Below are 12,926 nucleotides of genomic sequence, written 5' to 3'. Positions count from 1 at the left end.
ACATCCAGTGACACGGTGACATTCCTCACCATGTTGCACAATCATCACTGCCATCTGTTTCCAAATTATTTTCATCACCCTTAAAAGGAACTCAGTGCCCCGTGAGCAGTACCACCCCATGAATTTGTGTTGTGTTGTCACCCAGTTAGTGGTCATTTGTCACGGCAGCCCCAGGACACTCATACACTGTCCCTCTCAGTCCTCCTGCCTCTGCCTTGGTTTGACCAAGCTCGGTGGACACCCATGCTCCTGCCCCTGGACAGCCCATGTCTACTTCAGGATGCCTTCCTGACTCCCTGGGGGTAGTGCTGTCCAGACATGGTCCACCCCCCAGGAAGAAGGTCCATAGCTACAGCCTTTGAGACTGGCCATGTCCTGGTATGTCTGTCTGCCTGCCCCTGGGTAAGGGTGACCTTGTCAGGCCTCCAAAGCTGGTCAAAGATTTTGCAACATCCTGGTCTACACACTTGTCTATACTTGCACCTCCCTGCACACTGTCCTGTCTGGGCAGCCCCTGAATTTCAGAAGTGGGGTGGGGAGCGAGCTAGTGGACCAGGGGTCAAAGGTGGGCAGACAGGAAGGCTGCGACTCCTTCAAGGGGGCAGCAGGATGGGTCACCACCTCCACCGGGCATGTTATTACAAGTCACGATTTATCACCCCAGGCCACATTAGTGGTGGCCCGCAGGACATGGGGTCACCCCGACAGAATACAGAGATAAACTAGAGACGTCTGGGAACAGAGCCGAGTAGAGATTACAGCAAAATCCAGACGCCAAAGTCCAGCCACGAATCCATCAGCTGGCCAGTTACGTCCAATAAATTAGAGGAGATAAGGAGTGAAGGATGGAGCCTCGAGAGCAATATTCACTGGGGATACTAGCACCAGGGCCTTGTGGGGGCATCTGAGGGGCTGCTTCCAGGCAAAGGGCGCCAGGGGAGGGAGAGGGAGATGGAAAGGAAGAGGAGGTAAAGGATGGGGAGGTGAGGAGGCTAAGGGTGAGGGAACGAGGGGAGAAAGGGGGAGGAGGAGGTGGGTTGGGAGTGGGTTGCCACGGGGCAGGGTAGGGGGGCAGTGTCCCAGTGGGCATGGGGAGAGCTTCTCCCACCAAGCCATCAACACAGGCCTGAGCTTGACTGTGGAAAATGTTGCAGAGAAATGAAAACTAACTCCCTGCACGGGGCTACATGGTGGCCCCTCTGGCATACACCCCAGCCGCCTGCCCACTGCCCACCCTCGCCACACCTCCAGCTGTTCTCCATCCAGGTCCCAGGAACGACAGCTGCCACCATGGCAGGATGGGGTGTGGGGTGAAGAGGGGCATCTGGGGAGAAGATAAGAGGATCAGACAGAGAAGGATGGCCCCCTGGTCCCCCTCTGACCATGGCCGGCCTGGACCATGGCAGTAACCTCCTCACTGGCCCCAGCTTCTACCCAGGTCCCTACCCTATCCTCCACATGGAGCAGAGACCACCCACCTGTGCCTCCTCTGTTCAAACCCCAAGGCTCCCCCCTCCTCCACCACCCTTGATCCCACACTCACCCCTCCTCTCCTCCTACCCCACTGCTCCAGGCACTGCCCCTGCAGGGCCTTTGCCTTGATGCTCCTTCTGCCTGAATCTTCGCCCCCCACCACTCAAATATCAGCTTGACCAACTCCACAAGGGTCACTCTCCTTGAGGCCTTCTCGGACCCTGCAGTGGCTGACCAGTGGACACCCCCATCAAACCCCTGGAACCTGTGAGTGTGACCTTATTTGGAAAAAGCATCTTTTTTGCAGATGTGGTCAAGTTAAGGATCTTGAGATGGAGAGATGATCACCGTGGGCCCTAAATCCCATGAATGACAAGTGTCCTTATAAAAGACACAGAGGAGGCTATGTGACAACAGAGCAGAGAGGTGTGGCCACAAGCCCAGGAAGGCTGGCAGCCACCAGAAGCTGGAAAGACACTAGGAAGAATCCTCCCCCAGAGCCTCTGAGGGAACACGGCCCTGCTGACCCCCGATTTCAGACTTCTGACCTCCAGAACCACAACAGAATAAATTCCCATGCTTTAAGCCACATGGTGTGTGGGAATTTGTTAAGACAGCCCCAGGACACTCATCCCGTTGCCATCCAATCGATTCTGACTCATTGTGACCCTACAGGACAAAGCAGAACTGCCCCAGAGACACTCATACCTCCCCTGTCTAATCCTGCAGCCAGCCCTCCCAGCCGTTCCCCTTCCCTTACCTGCTCTAATGCGTTTTCCACAGCACTCTGCACCTGTAGCCAGCTCTACAGTTCACCAGAAGGAGCCCTGGTGGTACAGTGATTAAGCACTCAGCTGGTAACTGAAAGGTCAGTGGTTCGAACCCACCAGCGGCTCCTCAGGAGGAAAGACCTGGCAATCTGCTTCTGTAGATTACAGCCTTGGAAACCCTATGGGCAGTTCTACTCTGTCACATGGGATCGCTATGAGTGGGAATTGACTTGATGGCACCCAACAACAACATAGTTCACCAACTCATCATTTTTACTGTTTGTTGTCTAGGACCTCCATGAGGGCAGGGTCTTGGACCTCTGCTTGCCCGGCACCCCTGGTGCCTACAGCTGGGGCTCAGGGACCAGGTTGTTGAAGATGTGGAGAAAGATCTCTTCATGACTCACCCACCTGCTTCCTGCTCATCTCAGGTCAAATGTCCCCGCGTGAGAGGCCTTTCTTGAGCCTCACTTATATCGCCCTCTGTCGTGGACTGAGTTGTGTCCCCCAAAAAGGTATGCTGAAGGCCTAACCCTGGTACCTGTGAACGTGACTTTATTTGGAAATAGGGTCTTTGAAGATGTTATTAGTTAACATGAGATGATACTGGAGTGGGGTAGGTCCTGACCCCATCTGAGTGGCATCTTAGAGAACAAATGCAGAGAGTTAGACAGAGAAACGGACATGCAACCAAGGAGGCAGCTGCAAGCCAAGGATCGCCAGGAGTCCCCACAAGCCAGGACAGAGGTGTGGAATGGATTCTCCCTCGGAGACTCAGAAGGAATGAACATGGCTGATACCCTGATCTTGGACTCCCAGCTTCCAGAACTGAGACAATAAATTCCTGTTCTCACAAGCCACCTTTTGTGACATTTTGTTACAGCAGCCCCAGGAGACTAAGACACTTCCTGACACCATACTACAGTTTACAGAGCTACCTGTCTGCTGGATGGACAGCTTCAGGGTGGGGGGACCTTGCTGCCTGCCCGGGCCGAGGCCAGCTGGTGGAAGGCAGTGCTCAGTGGGGGCTTGCCAATTGCAGATGCTGCAGCATGGTGGGCTCTCCAGGCAGTGAAGGCAGGCCCCTCCCCCAAGCTGACATACCTGGGAGTCACCAAGCAGACAGCGATGACCTCAGCACTTCACAGGGTGCCAAGCATGCTGCTCGCTCTGTCTCACTTGGCCCTTATCCCCAAAGCTCACAATGAGTGTGTTGTCCCAGGATAAAGATGCCAGATGCTCAACACCAAGTCCACACAACAAGACCTGCTGGTATCTCATGAGCAGAGGCCGGGTGTGCGGCTATGCCCCCTACAACGACAGGCCAGCCCCACCATAGAGAATGACCCAGACCCAATGTCAGTAGTGCCAAGGGGCCTGAAGGTGCAACCACACATGGAAAGATATCTCCCCCGACCTTAAGTGGCACAAGGAGACAAGCTTTTCCTACCTGAGCCCAGCCAGGGCCCAGCCCCAGAAGAAGTTCAGTGAATACAAACTGAATAAATGAATGAATGACTCAATGCATGGACCCCTCCTCACTTTTGCACGTGTGACTAACACAAGTTGAAGCCTCGCCCTCAAACGCCCACTGCAGAAATAAGGGGGTGGCAGGAATAGCTTGGCTGCACTGTCAGCATTCCCCAGAGACCCTAAGCCCCCAGCCTTTGTTCGGGGCATCTGGGCCGGGGGTGTCTCTGAGCAGGATCTATGCAACAAGGGGGCTGGGCTGAAGGCTGGCAAGGACCAGGCCCCCTACGTGCCACCAAGGCCACTCCCGGAGGATCTGCGAGTGGGGCGCCCCTCCTCCAGGCTGGCAGCAGGAGCCTGCCGTGCCCCCTCCCTCCCCGGCACTGAGCTTCAGTGGGCTTGTGTGTCTGCCAGATGGCAACGCGCTATGTGTCAGGAGATAATCGCTATTAAAAATTCACTGGGTTTTATTTTATCTTTTTATTTTTTCTAGGTTCTGTTCGGGCTCTCTGCTCTCTCCTGAAGAACCTGCCACCCGCTACACCGCTTTAATTGTCTCTAATTAAAAGAAACATCGACAAGGTCACTGGGGCATCTCTGCTCTGGTGCTGTGGGGAGTGAGCAGGGGTAGCAGGCACCCCCAGCAGGGGCTGGCTCCCCTCTGCAGCCTTGCCAGCTCCCCCGCCACCTGGGAGCAGAGACAACGGCCCTGCCCCAGGGTATCCACAGTCCCGCACACATCCCCACCTCTCTCAAGGGGTTCTGCATAATTGCTTTTCTCCCCATGAAGGACTCCAGCTATGTCAAATGCAGGTCACCAGTGTAATGAGTTTAGCACCCCAAAAGAGACACAGGAGAAAAATCTAGAGGCGAACGGAGCCAAGTCACCATCAGGAACATCACAGGAGGTGGGAGGGCTGAGGAAAAAACAAGACAGGGTAGCCTGGTACTAAAGGGCTGTGGCGGCAGCCTTGACCCACCAGAGCGGCTTCCACAAAGCCAAGCCCAGGTGCTGAGCTCACCTGAGGTCAGAGACCCAAGAGTAGGCAGGTGTGGGCTCAGATCCCAGCTCTGCTCCTGCCCAGGGGGCCTGCCGTGAGTGCCGCACCTGCAGGCCTCAGTCTTCACATCTGTCGAAGAGTCTCTGCTGAGGTTTACCAGGCTGCTGCTGGGAGTCAGATAAGTTAGATCATGGAAGAGGCTGAGCAGGCAGTCACATGAAGGAGCCAGAGATGCCGGCAGGCCCCAGTTGTTAGTTGCTGTCTAGTCTGCCCCAACTCATGGCGACCTTATGTATAACAGAAGAAAGCATTACCCAGTCCTATGCTATCTTCCCGATTCTTGTAAGTTTGAGTCCACTGTTGCAGCTATGTGTCAGTCCATCTCATGAAGAGGCTCCCTCGCCTTCGCTGACCCTATACTTTACCAAACATGATGCCCTTTTCTAGTGATTGGTCTTTCCCGATGACAGGTCCAAAGTAAGGGAGCCGAAGTCTCGCTGTTTCAAAACTGGCCTGTTCTGGGTGATGGGGACACAGTGGAGATAGGCAGATAGTCCCCAGCCCCAGAGAGCTGGTTTCAGGGAGGGGGCAGGAGGTGATGATGCTACCACCATCAAAGAGAAACCCCTCCCACACCAGCGAGCCTCACCTTAGCAAGCCCGAGGAGTCCCAGGAGAGCAGAAAGAAGCAGCACAGGCCTGGGAGAGGAACGGCGACCCGCCAGGAGTCCCAGACACAACGCCACCTGGGGGGGTTCAGCCAGGACAGGGAAGGACAACTCATCTCTCCACTCCACCTCCTCTCCTCTGAGTCCCCGAAGGCCTCCTGCACACAGGTGACCCACCAGAGCAGCTGTCCTCTGGGAAAGGACTGGATTCCTACATTCTCTAGTTTCAGACTGGAGAGTCCCTCTTCCAACCAGACCATCCTGTTTCTCCCACTTAAATGGGGCCAACAGTGGTGTGGTGACTTCCCATCTCATGGGAAGGTGAGAACTCAGATCTCCCAACTGCTCAGCTGCTCTACAATGCTGGGGTCCCTGGAGTCCATGAGGAATATTAGATGGCATTTTAAATCACTGCATATTTTAAAAATGATACAGGGGGAACCTACACATCTATGGTCATGATTTTTGACAAAGGTGCTAAGTCCATTTGATGGGAAAAGAAGAGTCTCTTCAATAAATGATGCTGGGAAAATTGGACTTCCACATGCAGAAAAATGAAACAGGATCCATGCCTCACACCATACACAAAAACAAATTCAGAACGGATTAAGGACCTAAATGTGCAAACTAAAACCAAAGAATTCTTAGAAGAACAAGCAGGGGCAAGCTGTAAGGCCCAGCTTTCAACGCTGGATTATCTAATAACAAAAGCACAAACAGCAAAACACAAAATAAATAAATGGTACCTCATAAAAATTAAAAACTTTCGTTCATCAAAAGACTTTACCAAAAAAGTGAAAAGACAAGCAACCGACTGGGAGAATATCTTCGGAAACCATGTGTCCGACAAGAATCTAATAACCAAAGTTATAAAACTTCGACAACTTAATAACAAAAAGAAAAATAACTCAATCATAAAATAGGCAATGGACTTGAATAGACATTTCACCAAAGAGGGCATTAAAATGCCACCAAACACATGAAAAGATGAGCAGTGTCATTAGCCATGAGAGACATGCAAATCAAAACCACCATGAGATACTATTTCACCCCGACTAGGATGGCTTAAAAAAAACCCAAAAAACAGAAAATAACGAATATTGGCAAGGATGTGGGGAAATTGGAGCCCTTACTCAATGCTGGTGGGAATGCAAAATGGTATAGCCGTTGTGGAAAACTAAAAATAGAACTACCATATGAACCTGCAATTCCATTCCTAGGTATATACCCAAAAGACTTGAAAGTAGAGGATTAAAAAAAGACTCATATGCCAATGTTCACTGCAGCACTATTCACAATAGCCAAAAGATGGAAACAACCTAAAGGCCCATCAGCAGGTGAATGGATACACTAAATGTGGTATATACATACACACAGTGGAATACTACTCACCTAGCAGGAGAAATGAAGTCTTGATACATGCTATAATATGGATGGAGCTTGAAGACATTATGCTGAGTGAAATAAGTCAATCGCAAAAGGACAAATATTATATTACCTCACTTATATAAAAAGACAAGAAAAGGCAAATGTACATAGACCAAAGTTTATTAGTGATTACCAGGGGTGGGACAGAGAGGGAAAGGGAGGGTTAACGGTGATGGAAAAATCGCACTGGTTTAAGGTTATGGTTGCACAGCTGATTATTTTAAGTGTGGTCAATAAGTTGTATACCTGTAAAAAGATGAATTGGCAAAAGTTGTGTGATGGCTATATTTACAACAACAACAAAAGGAGTAGCTGCTGAGGCTACAACCAAATACTTCATGGGAGTTGGTTCCTAGGTTTGGAGGTTTAGGGTTATGGTTTCATGGGATATCCCAGTTAATTGGGCTAATAACATGTTTAGTGCTTCTGTTCTACCTCCTAGGTCGTTGTGTAGTACCTGGGGTCTTAAAAGCTTGCAAGCAGCCATCCAAGGCACAACTGGTCTCTATTCACCTGGAGTAACAGAGAAAGGAGTTAGGAATAGGAGGATATGGAATATGTTGCCTCCTCCATGAACAATTGCCTCCTTTGCCATGAAACCAGAACTGGATGGTACCCAGTTACCATTACTGAACATTTTGATCAAAGATTCCACAGAAGAATCCCGATCAAAAGGGAGGCACTGCAGAACAGAATTTCAAATTCTCATGGACTCCAGACTTTCTGGAGCCATGAAGGGTAGATGAATCCCTGAAACTACTGCCCTGAGATGATCTTTAAACCTTAAACCAAAAATGTGTCCTGAAGTCTTCTTAAAACTAAATAGTAGTTTAGCTTAACTAGTAAAAAAGATGTGCCTTGCATATTCAGAAAAAAAATGTAAAGGGGGACAATATGGTATACGAGTTTTCTGTGGCTGCTGTAACAAAGCACTACACACTGGGTGGCTCAAAACAACAGAAATTTACCCTCTCTCAGCTCTGGAGGCCAGAAGTCTGAACTCAAAATGTCAGCAGGGCCATGCTCCCTCTGAAAACTCTGGGGGAGGATCCTTCTTTGTCTCTTCTAGCTTCTGGTGGTCCCAGGCATTCCTTGGCTTGTGGCTCCATCACTCCAATCTCTGCCATCCTCATATGGCCATCTCCCTCTGTCCTCCCTTCTTCTTATAAAGACACCACCAAACCCATTTCCGTCAAGTCAACTCCAACTCATGATGACCCCATGCGTGTCATAGGGTTTTCAATGGCTGATTTTTTAGAAGCAGACCACGAGGCCTTTCTTCCGAGGTGCCTCTGGGTGGACTCAAACCTCCAACCTTTCAGTTAACAGCCAAGTGCATACACCGTTTGCACCACTCGGAACTCCAACCAGATCCAAAACCAAACCCCGTGCCATCGAGTCATTTCTGACTCATAGTAAATCCTATAGGACAGAGCAGAACGGCCCCACAGGGTTTCCAAGCAACGGCTGGTGGATCTGAACTGCTGACCTTTTCGTTAGCAGCCAAGTTCTTAACCACTGTGCCACCAAGGTAGGTGCTATAAATTTTCCCCTTTTGTAAGTGAGGAAAAACTGTGGCACAGAGAGGTTAAGTGTCTTGCCCAAGGGCGCACAGCCAATAAGAGGCAGATCTCGGGTGCAAACCCAGGCCATCTGGCTCCGGACCCAGGCTCCTAATGGCTGCACCAGACAACAGCAGAGAAACAGATGCCTCCTGCTAACTAGCAACCTACCTGCTGAAGACCATGCTAAACCCAGGACCCTGGCAATTCAACTACCAGCTCAGTCCTATTTCTTCATTTTGTCTTCTCCTTCCTTTCTCAGCGTTTCTAGAGATTTTTCTTTTTACATAATGCAAAAACTTAATTGCAAAACTGGAAAACAAAAGCATGTACAAGGCTGCCTTCTTCGCCTCCAACTAGTCTCCACCACTGGCAGAGGTCCTATCAGGAGGGTCAGCACAGACGGCCACCCCATCTCCCACGGCCCTAGCCCCTCCGGGCAAGTTGGGCTGCCAGAGTGTCTGCCATTAGGGCCCCTTTGAGGCCACAGAACCCCAGGGGCAGAGCCTGGCCTGAGCCCATTTGCAGCGGAAGTCACGGCAAGGGGCCAGTGGGGTTCGCGCAGCCCCCATCCACCTCCCAGGGGTTCCGAGATGACTCTGCTTTCTGACTAATCCAACAACCCAGCCTGTGTCGCTGCTGCTCAACAACCTTCTGTTTCAACACAAGATGAAAGCATTCCTCCCTTCCAGCCTGGCCCTTGCAGAGCAGGTGTGGCTGGCAGAAAGTGGGGTTACCCTGACCTGACATTGGAGCAATCCACCCCATACCCTTTCAACAACTGACCATGTGATCACCCCCAAAGTGCCCCTATTCCAACAGTCCCCTGGCCAGGGGAGGGGTGAGGGTCTAGATTTGATCCTTCTCTCCCAGTCCCAAGGATGCAGCTCTTAGGGCTGGGTCTACAACACCACCACCAACTTTATCCACTCAGAGAACTTGGAAATGAACTCTAACATGCCTCAAAGTAACCACACAGACCTTGGATGTTATTCCAGGATTCATCAGAGCAAAGTGCCCACTGAACATCCAGGAAGGGGGACCCAGCACTCATTCGTCTGGCCAGAAGGAGTTGCCGTCTATTCATCCAACAAGCACTTATTGGGCACCTACTGTATACACAGTACCTTGGGATATTCTGAGATAAGAATGAAAAGGATCTTCCCTCAAGGAGCTTCTGTCTGACAGTAGAAAGAAAATAAGTACAAAGGTGTGGATTCCAAAGGAAAAATAACAACATGGGCCACGAAGACAGGAAGAAACAGGAGAGATGCCTCATAGCTGGGCAGAATCTGGAACGCTTCTTAGAGGAGGTTGGCATTCAGGCTAGGTCTTTCAGCATGAGGAGACAGTGAGCAAAGCAGGACGGGCTTTCCGGGTGGAAGAAAAATAATAGCAGTTGGCATTTATTAACCTGATAGTGTGTCTGTCATTATTCTTACCTAGTCCCAACTCTACAAAGGCAGGACCATGATGCCCATTCTACAGATGGGAGACTGAGGCACAGTGAGGTTAGGTTACTTGCCCCAAATCACACAGTAATGAAGAGGTAGAGCTAGGATAGGAGCCAGAGCCAGCCAACACCCTTCGCTGTTACACTACGTGGTTGCTGGGTGCCGTGAAGTCAATTCCAACTCTTAGTGACCCCATGTGACAGAGCAGAACTGTCCCATAAGGTTTCCTAGGCTATAATCTTTACAAAAACAGATCACCAGGTCTTTCTCTCCCACGAGGCTGCTGATGGGTTTGAACCACCGATCTTTTGACTAGCAGCTAAGCACTTAACCATCCATTGCACCATCAGGGCTTTTTCATTACACTATATGCTACCCCCACAATAGCTGAGGCACCAGGCAGAGACGGGTATGGCCTGGGATTCAGCTGGCTGGAGAGTTGGGGGCAGTGGGGGCTTGAAATAGTAGGCAGGGGTATACACCCAAAGGTGGAAGAGCCAGAACTTTATGGCCCCCTGTCCACTCTGTGCATGATGAGGGGCTACCCTGGACAGGTGGGTGGGGAAGCGACCGGGCTGTTCGCCAGCTGAAGGAAGAGGTGCTGCATGGCCACAGACAGCTGGCTGAGGTCGGGTCTCTGAAGTCAGATTGCTGGGTTCCCACTGGCCACTCCTCACTAGCTCCGTGGCCCTGGTCAGAGGGCTGAACCTCTCTGAGCCTCTGTCCTCACCTGCAAAACGAGAGGCAGAACCAGTGTGCCTCTACCACTGTGGTGGGGACTGAGGGGGTGACACAGTGACACAGGGACAGGTAAGCAGATAGTGAGCCCCCCACTGTGCCTGGAAGAGGCTCCTGTGAAGTAGTTCTCTCTAGCTCCTCTTAGCACAGGCCTCTCCAGCCAGCCTTCCAGCTGGGCTTTGGAAACAAAGCAAGGACCCTTCCAGCACCTGGATGGCTTGGGATGGGGGCAGGGGTGCAAGGGGGAAAAGTGTAGCGTTTAACAGCTGCACACAGTGAGTGGGCCAGGTACCCACCCCCCTAGGCAGATGGTGGTGCACACAGCGACTCCCCGAGGCCTTGCAGACACCCCATGCAACCTGCGTGACCATCAGCCATCCACCACTGGGAAACTGAATGTCATGGATTGAATTATGTCCCCCAAAAAATATGTGTCAACTTGGCTAGGCCATGATTCCCAGTATTGTGTGATCTGATTTTGTCATCTGATTGTGATTTTCCAATGTGTTATAAATCCTACCTCTATGATGGTAATTGGGAGTTCTGGTGGCCCAGTGGTTAAAGAGCTTGGCTGCTAACCAAAACGTCAGCAGTTTGAATCCACCAGCCGCTCCCTGGAAACCCTGTGGGGCAATTCTACTCTGTCCTATAGGGTGGCTATGAGTCAGAATCAACTTGATGGCAATGGGTTGGGTTTTGTTGTTTTTTTATGACGTTAATGAGGCAGAATTAGAGGCAGTTATGTTAATGAGGCAGGACTCAATCTGCAAGATTAGGTTGTGTCTTAAACCAGTCTCTTTTGAGATATAAAACACAGAAACAAGCAGAAAAGACGTGGGGACCTCATATCACCAAGAAAGTAATGCCAGGAGAATAGCATGTCCTTTGGACCCAGGGTCCCTGCGCCGAGAAGCTCCTAGTCCAGGGAAAGATTGATGATAAGGACCTTCCTCCAGAGCCAACAGAAAGAGAAAGTCTTTCCTTGGAGCTGGCACCTTGAATTTGGACTTCTGGACTACTAGACTGTGAGAGAATAAATTTCTCTCTGTTAAACCCATCCACTTGTGGTATTTCTGTTACAGCAGCACTAGATAACTAAGACACTGGGTTCCAGGATGCTGCATGACTGGCCAAGGTCACACAGTTGGGGAGGGTCCTTCTGGGGCTCCTAAGGTCCCAGGGGATACAGGGAGGAAGGAGAATCAGAAGGAGCCAGGCAGACAGCAGCGGTGAACAAATGCCTAAATAAGAGGAGTTCTGCAGGTTCACTGGGTTTAAAGGAGAAAACAGCCCCCCCCCACGGCCCTCTAAGCTGCTGCCCCCACCGGCCCCCCAGGAGTGCAGTGGAAGCAGACTAAGCCGACATCTGATGGGCAGGGATTTAAGCTCTTTCTACCCACTGAGCTATAATCATCAACTGTTCACCACCTCTCCACAAACGTCCCCCCTACCCCCCCACCCCTGCTTTCAAAAGGCCTAAAAATCAAATCCACTGCTATAGAGTCAATTCTGACTCATAGTGACCCTACAGGACAGAGTAGAACTGCCCCACAGGGTTTCCAAGGCCGTAATCTTTACAGGAGCAGACTGCTTGCTACATCTTTCTCCTGCAGAGTGGCTGGTGGGTTCAAACTGCTGACCTTTCGGTTAGCAGCCAAGCACCTAACCACTGCACCACTAGGGCTCTTAAAAAATATGGACCGCTTTACAAGTTTGTATGTCATCCTTGCACAGGGACCATGCTAATGTTCTCTGTATCGTTCCAATTATTAGTATACGTGCTGCCGAAGTGAGCACTTCAAAAGGTAAGACACTTTAAAAGCCACAGTTCAAAGACGCAGAGAGGAATATGGCCCAGAGATGAATATGGCCTAGAGATGAGGGGCTGGGAGGGAGATGGGGCAGGGCATGGGGGCCCAGGAGATGCCCACGGCATTCCTCAGGGGCGAGGGTATGGAATGGAGTGCAGGAGGGGCACCCTGGCCTGTCCGCTATGTGGCTCATCCAAATACTGGCTTCCTAGCTGGGCGGGCCCACAGCCACTCCCCTCTTCCCTGCACTGGCCCACCTGGAAGAAAGGGGCTGCACGTGAGGCACTTGGAGGCCAGATGTCTGGCCTTGCATGAGAGGGAGACCTCCCCATCCTGTGTGTCATCAGAGCCACCCTGGAGGGACCTCAGTACCTCACGGCTTTCTCTCCATCTTCCCCTCTGCCTGCCCTCAGGCCCAAAACACCTCAGTGGCTCCAGCACTGCCCAGGCCTCACCTTCACCTTAGAGCCCTGTTAACTCCTTCTCTGTACAGCCCCCAGAAGCTCCCGTGACACCTCTCTTCCTAACTAACCACACCAGCCATTCGAGGTC

General features: G+C 51.2%; 1 non-coding gene across 1 annotated transcript; it reads right to left on the bottom strand.

The window, feature by feature from the left end:
* Positions 1–12,252: 12,252 nt before the first annotated feature.
* LOC111820863 (U6 spliceosomal RNA) lies at positions 12,253–12,360 on the bottom strand. The gene has a single exon (XR_002824354.1). It is a non-coding gene; the product is annotated as a U6 spliceosomal RNA (small nuclear RNA).
* Between the last annotated feature and the right edge of the window lie 566 nt (positions 12,361–12,926).

This window comes from Trichechus manatus, unplaced genomic scaffold (assembly GCF_000243295.1).
Source record: "Trichechus manatus latirostris isolate Lorelei unplaced genomic scaffold, TriManLat1.0 scaffold00053, whole genome shotgun sequence".
Classification (NCBI taxonomy): Eukaryota; Metazoa; Chordata; class Mammalia; order Sirenia; family Trichechidae; genus Trichechus; species Trichechus manatus.
The sequence above is the reverse complement of the archived record's forward strand: the minus strand, read 5'-3'. Positions and strand labels throughout refer to the sequence as shown.